This window comes from Saccopteryx bilineata, chromosome 1, assembly GCF_036850765.1.
Source record: "Saccopteryx bilineata isolate mSacBil1 chromosome 1, mSacBil1_pri_phased_curated, whole genome shotgun sequence".
In the NCBI taxonomy this organism is placed as follows: Eukaryota; Metazoa; Chordata; class Mammalia; order Chiroptera; family Emballonuridae; genus Saccopteryx; species Saccopteryx bilineata.
Genome location: NC_089490.1, coordinates 62,903,936 through 62,916,514, shown reverse-complemented (window position 1 = coordinate 62,916,514; position 12,579 = coordinate 62,903,936). Strand labels below are relative to the sequence as shown.

The following is a 12,579-nucleotide window of genomic DNA, read 5'->3' as shown; positions in this document are numbered from 1 at the left end:
CCTTGGCTCAGCAACCTTAGTTCTTGAGTTCTAAGAAAGATTTCAGAGTCAGGACTCAAACTATAAGAGAAAGGTTATTTAGAAAGTCACAGAGGCCTGACCTGTGGTGGCGCAGTGGGATAAAGCGTCGACCTGGAACACTGAGGTCGCCGGTTCGAAACCTTGGGCTTGCCTGGTCAAGGCACATATGGGAGTTGATGCTTCCTGCTCCTCCCCCTTCTCTCTCTCTCTCTGTCTCTCTCACTCTTCTCTCTCTAAAAAATCAATAAATAAAATATTTTTTAAAAAGGAAAAAAAAAGAAAGTCACAGAGGTAGAAAAGGTATATTGTAGAAGAAATGGGCTCAGGAAACAAGTTACAGAGGCACAAGAAGGGCCCTTGGAGCTTAGGGGAAAGAAAGAGACAAGAGAAACATGCCTGGGGGCAGGGGGTGGGGAACAGTGCAGGTGTGCTCTGTGCTCTGGGTCCTCCACTGGGTCCTCCGGCTTCAGGGTATGTATCTGGAGTTCAGAGGGAGGATCCCAGTTGAATATCCACCAGTCTTCCAGGTTTGTCCTTTCAGGGTCCTGGTCTCTACTGACTGTTTGGCTCTAGGGCAGAGTGTCATTAGTCACAGTAGCTGGTCTTGATGTCACCCATGGTGTCACTTGTGTTTTGCTGCTTCTCTGGGCCTGGAGCTGAAACACACTGAGGCCTAGATGTATTTGATGCTGGGCAGAACCTCACTGTCCTGGGGGCTTAAATGCTTAAGGGCTATTTATTCTACAGCCCCCTTGTTTGTCCTTCCCCAGACTTAGCAACAGGCTGGGGAGGAAAGGTCACCCTGGGGGCACATGGTCCTTGTTTTGGGGAGGAAAGGTCACCTGGGGGCCACATGGTCCTTGTTTTGGGGAGGAAAGGTCACCCGGGGGGCACATGGTCCTTGTTTTGGGGAGGAAAGGTCACTCTGGGCACACAAGGTCCTTGTTTTCCCAGCTCTGTCCATGGCTAGGCACCGGGGCTTTCCACTCTGGTGACCTTCTGTACCGGGCCGTGTCCTTGCTCTGCTCAAGTTTGTCTTACTGCCAACCACAGAGGGAACGGAAGGCTCAGAACTCCCACCTCCTTGGTTCAAGGATGTTTATTCATCCTGGTTCCCCAAATATCAGCACCAGGGCGTATGGGAAATAAAGAATGGGGCAGACCACTCAAGACCACTCAAACCTATGGTAACCACAGTGTGCACGCAAACACACACACATACACATGCAATTTATTCTTTAGAATCAAGCCAGCAGCTCACGGAAGCAAAAGGATGCTGCAGGAAATATTAATAGTGCACAAAAACAGCCCTGGCCGTTGACACACTAAGCATCAAGCCAGTGTGTGGAAGTCCCAGGTTCAATTGCTGGTCAGGGAACACGGGAGAAGTGACCATCTGCTTCTCCTCCCCTCCCCTCCCCCCTTCTTCCCTTCCTGCAGCCACAACTCAATTGGTTCAAGCACATTGGCCCATGGCACTGAGATGGCTCTGTGGATTCTCTGCCTCAGGCACTAAAAATAGCTCAGTTGCAAGCATGGCCCAAGATGGGCAGAGCATCGGCCCCAAACAGGGGTCACCAGGTGGATCCCGGTCAAGGCGTATGTGGGAGTCTGTCTCTCTAGCTCCCCTCCACTCACTTAATTGAAAAAATATATAATAAAAAGTGCACAAATAGTAAGATGAACATGCTGGTTTCCCTGTGACAGAGAAGACAGAAGAGGAAGTATACCTGCTGCCAAGGTAGAGCCCTCAGGGATGGAGGTGCAAGTCTCTATGGAGCCCTGGGCAATGCACTTGTTTTAAATTTCCTTAGAAGAAAGTAGGATGGCTCCTATGGGTGCAAAAGTAGCATTGAGGGCATTTTCCTTTCCTGCTGAAGGTTATTATAATTCTACTCATGCTGTTTTGGTTCCTCTTAATAAGGTGAAAAGCATAAATAAACTGCCATTATTCACCTTCACCCAATTGCCGATGAGCTAATTTCATTGTAGAAGCCTGTTCTGTAGCAGAACAGAATGCATCATTATTAGACACCAGATGTAAGGGAATTTAGCATTAGGATCATTCTCTGCTATTAGATTACTGACTCAGCCACAAAAGATTCATTCATTCAATGAACTCCTTGAGGGCAGTGACTTCAACATATTTATTTCTATGCTCAGCCCCTAGCACAGTAGTATCCTAAGTGGATGGTGACTGAATAAACGAAACTCTATTCACCAGCCACTAAGGAAACAGCACACAGAAGAATGGGGCTGGCAGCCTCGGCACACCGCAAAGCCAGCAACCCTTTCACAACGTCACTTACGGTGAAAATGAAGAACTCGATTCAGAAGGAAGCTCTTCTCTGAGCAGGAAAGAACAAACTACTGAGATGATAAACATAAAGAAAACTATCCCCTTGGGACACAGAGTGGAGCCCAAAAAAAAAAAAAAAAAGCTCAATGCTTGGTTTTTGTCAATTTCTATGATAAAATAAGCATGTATCTCCCACACAGCCCTTGAAGGTCCTTAACCCATAAGCTGGTCCAATAACAGAAAAAGTCTTTTTAAAACATCCTCTCTTTTCATCCTTTGCATGATTTTCCCTCTTTACATTCACCAAAAGGAGGCCTTCCCCTGGCCTCCCTGACGAAGTCAGCTGCTCACCAACGCAAAGCGGCAAACAGCCTCTCAGAGAGAAAAGGGAAGATGTGAATCTTGTCTAACGCAAAACTGACAGCCTGATCATGCCACGCTCCTGACACGCCCTCTTCTAAGACCCAAAGTACAATGCTTTGGCACATGTTAACACAGCTAATTAAGTGAAAATAGTCATGTGCCGCATAATGATGTTTTAGTCAACAAGGGACGACACATAGGACAGTGGTCCCTTAAGGCAGCAGTTCTCAACCTGTGGGTCGCGACCCCGGAAATACATATTTTATTTAAAAATGTATTGTAGCCTGACCAGGTGGTGGCGCAGTGGATAGAGCGTCGGACTGGGATGTGGAAGGACCCAGGTTTGAGACCCCGAGGTCGCCAGCTTGAGCGCGGGCTCATCTGGCTTGAGCAAAGAGCTCACCAGCTTGGACCCAAGGTCGCTGGCTCCAGCAAGGGGTTACTCGGTCTGCTGAAGGCCCACGGTCAAGGCACATGTGAGAAAGCAATCAATGAACAACTAAGAAGTCGCAATGCGCAATGAGAAACTGATGATTGATGCTTCTCATCTCTCTCCATTCCTGTCTGTCTGTCCCTGTCTATCTCTGCCTCTGTAAAAAAAAAAAAAAAAAAAAAAAAAAAAAAATGTATTGTATAATAAATATGTATTTTCCGATGGCTTCAGGTGACCCCTGTGTTTTGGTCGTTCGACCCCCGCCGGGGTCGCGACCCACAGGTTGAGAACCGCTGCCTTAAGTGGTCCCTTAAGGGGAGCTGAAAAATTCCTATCACACAGCAACATCAGAGTCCTCCTAACATCCCGGTGCACTACATTACCTGTGTGTTTGTGATGCTGGTGAACAGAACTACTGTGCTGACAGTCATGGAAAAGTATGACATACAGTCAGTACAATGTACTCACATACAATCAAGTGTTATGTACAGTTGTTTGCATGGAAAAATACCACAATAATTAACAAATAATACAAGAATAAACTGTTTCCCATACTCACAACTGTAAACTTACTTTTGTCCCACCCTGTATATTATTTCCAGTATTTCATTTCTTTTTTTTCCCAAGTGAGAGGAGGGGAGATAGAGAGACAGATTCCTCCATGTGCCCCAACCAAGATCCACCTAGCAACACCCATCTGGGGTTGATGCTCTGCCCATTTGGGGCCATCCTCGCAACCATGCTATTTTAGCACCTGGGGCAGAGCTCCATGGAGCCATCCTCAGCATCTGGGGCCAATGTGCTCAAATCAATCAAGCCATGGCTACAAGAGCGGAAAAGAGAAAGAGAGAGAAAGAAAAGGGGGAGAGGGAAGGGTGGAGAAGCAGATGGTCACTTCTCCTGTGTGCCCTGACCAAAATCGAACCCAGCATATCCCCATGCCGGGCAGATGCTCTACCCCTGAGCCAACCAGCCATGGCCAGTGTTTCATTTCTTAATCTCCCCTGCAGCAGGTCTTGAGGGAGCATAGCTGCTTCAGCTCACTTTGCAGGAAACTAGCTGACAGTTCATTCTCATTCCCTGACACCCTTTTCCTTAGACCACTCAGAGAAGCACCTGAGCTCCCTAAGCATCTCACCAGCTCCAGCAACAGCCTCGAGAGGCTCCCACCAGTGGCTGCCTGCCCTGCAACAGAGTTCTGGTGACTGGAGCTTCTACAAAGCATCTCCCAGGGTCCCGCCTTCTATGGCTCAGAAGCCAACGTATTATGTAGACAGTCTTCCAGTCCAGAAATTAACTCCATTCAGGGCCATGAATGGCAGGCTCAGCAAACAGGCCCTGGGTCTATCTATACACACTGATAGGGGCTTCTTTCTGGAGAAATGCACAAATTGATACTAAAGTATTTCAATAATCCGCACAGGCTAAAGAACTTACACTGAAGGCTAAAAGAGATGCTATTAGAAGTATAAGGTAGAAAACAATGTATACAATATATAGGCTGTGAAACAATATGGTATAGGCAAAAGTAGGTTTATAGGCAAAAGTAGGTTTAAACTGTTCATAAAACAATTTAACTTATTCTTGTATTATTATTTACTAATTACTGTATTATTTATTTGTATTATGACTGTAAAACTACTTTTGCCTACCCCAGTATATAAATTTTAATTAAAAATGAATATATTATTTTAAATGCATAAAAGGGACCGAAAGGGTTTATACCAAATAAATAATGCTGCTCCCCATAAGATTAGATTGCTGCCTTATTTTCCTTTTTATGCTGATATATTTTTTCAAGATTTTTCTATATGAAAAAAATATATATAAGTAATTGAATAAGAAAACAACATTATTTTTTACAAAATTAAATACATCTGATCCATCCCATTTTCTCCAGCCCTCCTGCGACCACCCTGGTCCAAGCCCCCATCATCTGAGACCCAAACTAAAGCTTCATCTCTCTCCTCTCACCTGTATTAGGAGCACAGCCTGCCAACCAGGCTCGTTTCACCTTCTCTAGCTTCTTCTCAGGGTGGCCAGAGTGCTCTTTTAAAAACATCAATATGGTTATGTCCCTTCTACTCTTAAAACCTTTCACAACATACTGGTTGCCTTTAGAATAAAAGTCCCAATGTTACCAAAGTGGCCCCTTCACTCAGCCTCACCTCCCGGGCTGGGCTGCTGCATTCTCAAGTCCAGGCTTATCAGCATGCTGCTTCCTCCATTTGGAAGCCCCCTCCTTATCTTCCTATAATTCTCACTCATCTCTCAAGCCTGAGTCTGGATGTCCCTTCCCCAGAGACCTTTCCTGACCCAGCAGCCCAAGTAAAAATCCCTTGTACCTCGTGGGTTCCTCTTCATGACTCTGATCAGACTTGTAAGGAATTACTTATTTAATGTCTGTCTCCGGGGATGGGCTATGCGCTCTGAGAAAACAAGGACCCCTGAGCCCCAGCCTGGTAAACAGCAGGTCCACAATCATCTCTGAATTTGAATACTTTGCTTCTTTAAAAATGGAGTTCTGAAAATCAGGGCAACATTACAGAAAATCTTTTTGTATTTCTCAGCATGTTATCCCCCATGGTAGTTTAAGAATTACACTTTAAAAAATAAAAAAAGAATGTGGGAGGACAAACACGTATTGTGCCAATATTTTCTGTATCTCTATACATCCTCTTCTCCTAAGACAAAACAAACAGCAGCTATTATCATAACTAAAGCTCATATAATTGGCTGCCTTTCAAAAACAGGCAACACTCTTTGTTCACCTGAAACAAGAAGGGCTAGCTAGGTTCACTCACCTCGCACTCGGCAACCCAGAATCCAAAGTCCAAAGGAGTACTCCTAGCTCGTCTGGCCCTCCCTCCGGGCTCAGCAAAACCCATTAATCATCTAGAAAATAGTGATGTGAAGTGTTGACTGAAGATCATTTTAATATGACCTTGGGCCTCTATCTTCTCATTCTTCATGGTTTAGCTGCGATAATTGCTAAGATATTTGTTGAGTCTTTGCCTATTTGTGGTGAGGCTGACAGATTTGCAGCCAAGCATAAGCAGCTCACTTGTGGGAGAACATCTGTGCAGGTAACTGCCTGATGGCTCAGCGGACCATGCACCAACAGATCTGACAGCTGTAAACTGTGGGGCCTTCGAGAAAATGAAAAGAGGTACCAATTTCCTCTTCCTCTCATAGCTTGAGTTCATTTCCCAACCTCTTTCCAAAATTCTTACTAGGAAAGCCAATCACCCACACACAAAATATCACGTGATCCGTATAATCATTCCTGTTTGACTGGAGACACATTCTACCATTTTCTTCTCTGATAGATAACCTTTCTAAAAAAAAGGATTATGCACTATTCTTAAACTCTGCTCTAGCTCATGGTAATAAAAACAGTTTACACCACAAGTTATTTTTGATTAAAAATATTTATCAAGAATTTAAAATACGCCAGTGAGTACACTAAGCATTATCATGTAGGCGCAATGGTCTCAAATTCGTATCTCTATTCCAAGTCTCTCCTCCAAACTCCTGACCCATATATCTAACTGCCTATCAGCATTCATTCCCACATGGATGTCTCAAAAGCACCTCAACTCTACAAATCTAAGACGAAAACTCCCCGTTTTCCACTATTGCTATTGCAACTCTGCAAGTCGAAAATAATTGGAGTCAATCTTGAAAGCTCCCTTTTCCCATTCCCTCTATTGAACGCTCCAAACCATCATCACTGCACCTTGTTGATTTTGTCTCTAAAATCTCTCCTCACATCCATCTGCTACACTATAATCCCAACTGGCGCTGTGTCTTTCCCAAGCTTCTGCAGTGGAGTCCTGATTAGTCACCTTGAATCCACGTCTGCTCTCTCAGATCATTTCTCCACGGTACAAAGTGACAGTCTCAATCTGTAAGTTAAAGCCTGTCTCTCTCGATAGCATTATTCTAAGTAAAATAGGTCAGCTAAAAACAAATACTGTATTATCTCACTTATATGTGGAACCTTAAAAAAAGCTGGACTCAGAAATAAAAAGTAGGAAATAAGATTGTGGTTATGAGGGTCTGGGGGATAAAGGAAATGTGGAGATGTTAGTCAAAAAACACAAATTTCCAGCTCTAAAATAAGTAAGTTCTGGGGATCCAATGTACAGCATGGTGACCATAATTAGCAGTATTGTATCATATACCATCATATACCTAGAAGTTGTTTAAAGAGTAGCTCTTCGATGTTATTACTACCAAAAATTATAGTAATTATGGGAAGGGGGTGGTTTACCTTACTGTGGTAATCTAGCCACAATATATACAAGTACTAAATCATTACATTGTACACCTTAAACTTACATGTTATATATAAGTCAATATATGTATGTTATATACCAGGGGTAGTCAACCTTTTTATACCTACCGCCCACTTTTGTATCTCTGTTAGTAGTAAAATTTTCTAACCGCCCACTGGTTCCACAGTAATGGTGATTTATAAAGTAGGGAAGTAACTTTACTTTATAAAATTTATAAAGCAGAGTTACAGTAAGTTAAAGCATACAGTAATAATTACTTACCAAGTACTTTATGTCGGATTTTCGTTAAGTTTGGCAGAATAAATCTTTATAAAACAACTTACTATAGTTAAATCTATCTTTTTATTTATACTTTGGTTGCTCCGTTACCACCCACCATAAAAGCTGGAATGCCCACTAGTGGGCGGTAGGGACCAGGCTGACTACCACTGTTATATACCTATTTGACATATATCAATAATGTCTCCATAAAGCTGGAGAAACAAACTTTCCATAGCTTCTGTTATGAACCAAATTGTGCCTCCCATTCATGTGTTGAAGTCCTAAACCCAGCGGCTTAGAACGTGACTATTTGGAGATAGGACCTTTAAAGAGCTAATTAAAGATCAATGAAGTCATAAAGGTAAGGCCATAATCCAACATGACTGGTGTCTTTCTGTATTAGTCAGGTCGGGTGGCCATAACAAAGCACCTCAGACTGGGAGGCTTAAAGAACAGGCATTTCTTTTCTCATAGTTCTGGAGGCTGCATGTCCCAAGATCAAGGTTCTGACCAATTCAGTTTCTGGTGAAAGTACTCTGCTTGGATTGAAGGTGGCCACCTTCTTTTTGTGATCTCACATGGCTTTTCCTTAGTGTGTGTGTGTGTGTGTGTGTGTGTGTGTGTGTAGGGGGGTCCCGGGTGGGGGGAAAAGGGAGTTGGGTGGAAGGGAAAGAGCTTCTTACTGTCTCTTCTTATAAGGATCAGGACCCACTTTTATGACCTCGTTTCACCTTAATTACTTCCTTACGCCAAATACAGCCATAGTAGGAATAAGGGCTTCAACATATGACTTTGGAGGATACACATATATTCAGTCCATATAAGAACAGACATCAAGGATGTGTGTACACAGAGAAGATGACCACACAGTGGTCACCAGACTTTCAAGCCACCTGAATTTCATTGAATAAGTTGCTTGATTCTATTAATATAATAAAAGAGCTGGCTCTGTAGTGCTTCTTTTCACAATGCATTAAAAATTACACACCTGTTACCACTGTTATCAAAGAAAAAGTTGCACTCCACTAGTTTAATCTGAATTGCATTTAAAATCTAGAAAAGTTATTAAACTATTACTCATTAAAAGAAGTTACAAACTAACATATCAGACCAGGTGTATTAGTTTATTGTTGCTACAGTAACAAATTAGCACTCAGGGCCCACCATTTGGAGCCCACCCAGATAATCCAGCATAAGCTTCTCCTCTCAAGATCCTTTACTTAATTACATAGTTTTTGGCCATATTAGGTAGTATTTATAGGTTCTGGGAATTAGAAAGTGAATATATCTCTGGGGAACCTTTTGTCTGCCAACCACACTAACCCTACCACCAATAACAACCAGAAAAGCCCAACAAAACATTGCAAAATCTATTTGAAGACATCAAAGAGCTACCAAGGCAGCAGAAACCTAAGTAACCAAGATCATGAAGAAAAGATTAGTGCAAAGAGGTGAGCCAAACATTTGGGGTCACCTTTCCCTTTGTGACATTCACTTATTTGCAAGCAGCTGCTGTGAGTTCAGGGAACACTAAGATGGGGGTGCCTGAGGAAATGAAAGACTCCACACTTCCGTTGGGGACCCTGAGAAAGGTTAATCACTGTAGGAATAAGGAAAACCGGGAAAAAGACCAGCCCTCACAAGATTAAAACTCTGTTTAAAATTGATTCCCATGAAAACTAAACCAAGAATGAGAGAAGAAATGTACAGTTCATATATCCAGTTAAGATCCCATGTCTAAAATATGTATAAAGAATGCCGCCAAAATCAATAAGAAAAACACAGACAATCCAGTAGGAGAATAGTCGAGTCTTGAACAAGTAGCTTCACAAGAGGCTATTCAGACAGCCAATACGCATATGGAAAGGTGCTCAATTTCTAAAGTCATCAAGAAAATAGAATATAAAACCACTATACCCAAACAAGAATGAGTAAAATTTTGAAAGCTTGAAAATACCAAGTGTTAGCACAGATCCGAAGCAATGAGACGTGTCCTACTCTTCTGGTTGGGTGTAAGTTGGTATAATCATTTTAGAAAAACGGTTTGGTAGTGCCAAATATGTATAGTTCTTATGCCTGAAAAATTTCAGTTCTAGGTATATAACCAATAGAAATGCAAACACATGTGCACCAAAAGATATATGGGGAATGTTTACTGTAGCCTAAGTTATTGGTAATCAGTCTAGACATGGGAACGATGTGAATTGTCTCTCTTTCTACAAATTATAATATGGGTTACTGAAGATGTCTTATGTACATTTTAATTCCATTTATGATTTGATTACTTAAATAGTTAAAATATGATGGAGTCTGATAAATCCTGTTGCCACAAATTAGACCATTAAATTTTCTTAATGTGTAATAATTTAAAAAATGTATTAGCCCTGGTCAGTTGGCTCAGTGTATAGAGCATTGGCCCAGCATATGGATGTTCCATGTTTGATTTTAGTCAGGGTACACAGGAGAAGCCACCATCTGCTTCTCTCCCTCTCTTCCTTCTCCCCCTCTTCCCCTCCCCCAGCCAGTGGCTCTACTGGTTCCAGCATCAGCCCCAGGCACTGAGGATAGCTCGGTTGGTCCCAGCATGTCAGCCTCAGGTGCTAAAAATAGTTCAGTTGATCTGAATATCAGTCTCAAACAAGGGTCGCCAGATGGATCCCAGTCAACGTGCATGTGGGAGTCTGTCTCACTATCTCCCCTCCTCTCACCTAAAAAAAAAAATATATATATATATATATACACACACACACACACACACACACACACACACACACAGAAGTAACAAATGCATCCTGAATCCCTTTACCATGCCATAAATAGGAAGACACTTAGTAATTTATAGTGAAGAATAAACCAGACTACCATTAATGCCTTTCTGTTCCAGAATGAAACTATCCAAAATAATTGGGTTGTGTTCTGAAGTAGTTTACTATAATATACAAAGTTGAAAATAAAGTTTGAAATGTAGATAATTTTTTAAATCTGTAAAACAACCAAAACATCCACCAACAGCAGAAGGGAAAAATAAATTATTAAATATCCGTATTATATAGCAATGCAAATCAAGAAGCTCTTACCACTACCCATAACTTCATGGATGCACCTCACAAACATCCTGCTTAACCACAGAAGCCAGACACAGAAAGGGCATACTGCATGATGCCCCTTATATAAAATTCACAAGCAAGCAAATATCGTGTCAGCAGTCAGGAGAGCAGGCTGGGAGGAAGGCAGGTAGTGACTGGGGGGAACCTGAGGGAGGTTGCTGGCTGCTGGCAGCATTCAGTTTCCTGACCTGGGTGGTAGTTACATGAGTACATTCACTTTGTGAAAATTCATCAATCTGTATATTCAAGATTTGTGCGCTTTCGTTAGTTTAATTGAAAAACAATTTTTTTAAAGAGCTCTGAATCTCTCTGGATCTGGATTTTCTAAGGAGAAACCACACATTTTTCTAAGAAAAGAAAGGCAACAAGGATTACTGTGAGTTCCAGAACAGCTAAGAAATCTCCCCTAATCAGTATCCTTGGTTAATTAAGATTGATATTGATGGGCAAAGTGCTGCAGCGGCCACTTGCTAAGCTTAGAGGCATTCCTGCCACCACCAAGAAATTAGTTTCCATGCAGCACTTCTACCCAAAAAGCATTGAAAATACCTCCTGCCTGACCTGTGGTGGCACAGTGGATCAAGCATCGACCTGGAATGCTGAGGTCGCCGGTTCAAAACCCTGGGCTTGCCGGGTCAAGGCACATATGGGAGTTGACACTTCCTGCTCCTCCCCCTCTTCTCTCTCTATCTCTCTCTCCTCTCTAAAATGAATAAATAAATAAAAAAAAACAATTTAAAAAAAAACAATTTAAAAAAAAATTAAAAAAAGAAAATACCTCCTGCCCGTCAAAATCCAAGTGCTCACCAACAGAAATGCAGATGGTGCTCCTGTGCGCCCCCTGCCTGCAGCCCCATGCTCCACACCGCACAGCCACTGCCTGACAGCTCAGAAACTCAGCTAACAGATAACTGGGTCTCTGCCCCCAAACTGAAGGGGTGACACTCAGTATTTCTTTACAAAACAAAACCAACAGGTAGCTTATATTTGCCTCATGACAGTTCGCGAGGGAGTGGAGAATGTAGGGTACAATGACTGACATACCTATCTGAAAGAGAAATTTTACCATTGCCACTTTTGTTTTGTTCATCCCAAGACCCAGCCTCTCTAATGGACATGCTGGGGGCTTTGCAAATATAGAATGTACTGGTTTTTAAAGATATTGCTGTAAGTTTATTTTGGAAGTAACAATGATCAAAGTGGGAGATATTTGTTGGCTTTCTATAACATCTGTGTGTTGAGGTTTAAATGGCTGCTCACACGGACTTATAATATGCCCCTGTGACTGTTTTCAACTTGAAAGAACTAAAAGAACAGTCAGGGTAACCCTACGACCACAAGCATCCTGAAGCCCAAACCGCGAGGCAGTGTGGTCTCAGCCGCTGTGACTTTCATCGCTCTATGCATCTCCCCTCACTTCCCTTTCAGGGGATGACAAGCACAGGGGATTTCAATTACTTGTCACAAAATCATCTAGCAAATCTTAAGACAATTTTGAACAAAAAATTGAATTTAGTTCTTTTGTTCCCTAGGCAATGACAGTAGCCTCCCCCCGCCCCGCCAATGCCTCAGTGCATGCCTCTGAGAAATGGGTACAATCCATGGCTTCAGGTCTCACCACTGGCCAGGTATCCAGGGACAAGGAGCCAGGGACAGTAGGTTTCTCTGGAGGACAGCGAATCTAGTGGGGTCCTGAGAAAAGTGTGGATTTGGAAGGAGTCTATGGAGGAAGAAGGAGCTGGGGTGTGGTTTGCCTGCACCTACTCCGCTGTGTCCTCAGCTCTGCAAGGGGGT

At 42.7% G+C, this 12,579-nt stretch overlaps 1 protein-coding gene across 5 annotated transcripts in view; it reads right to left on the bottom strand.

The window, feature by feature from the left end:
- ANKRD6 (ankyrin repeat domain 6) overlaps positions 1-12,579 on the bottom strand; it is a 245,227-nt gene that overhangs the window by 119,499 nt on the left and 113,149 nt on the right. The window contains exon 1 of one of the 5 annotated variants that reach the window (XM_066254266.1): positions 102-219. The exons of the other annotated variants lie outside the window; for them this stretch is intronic. The gene's annotated coding sequence lies outside the window, so the exon portion shown is untranslated. Of the gene's footprint in view, positions 1-101; positions 220-12,579 lie in introns of those variants that run through there. 5 annotated transcript variants of the gene reach the window in all.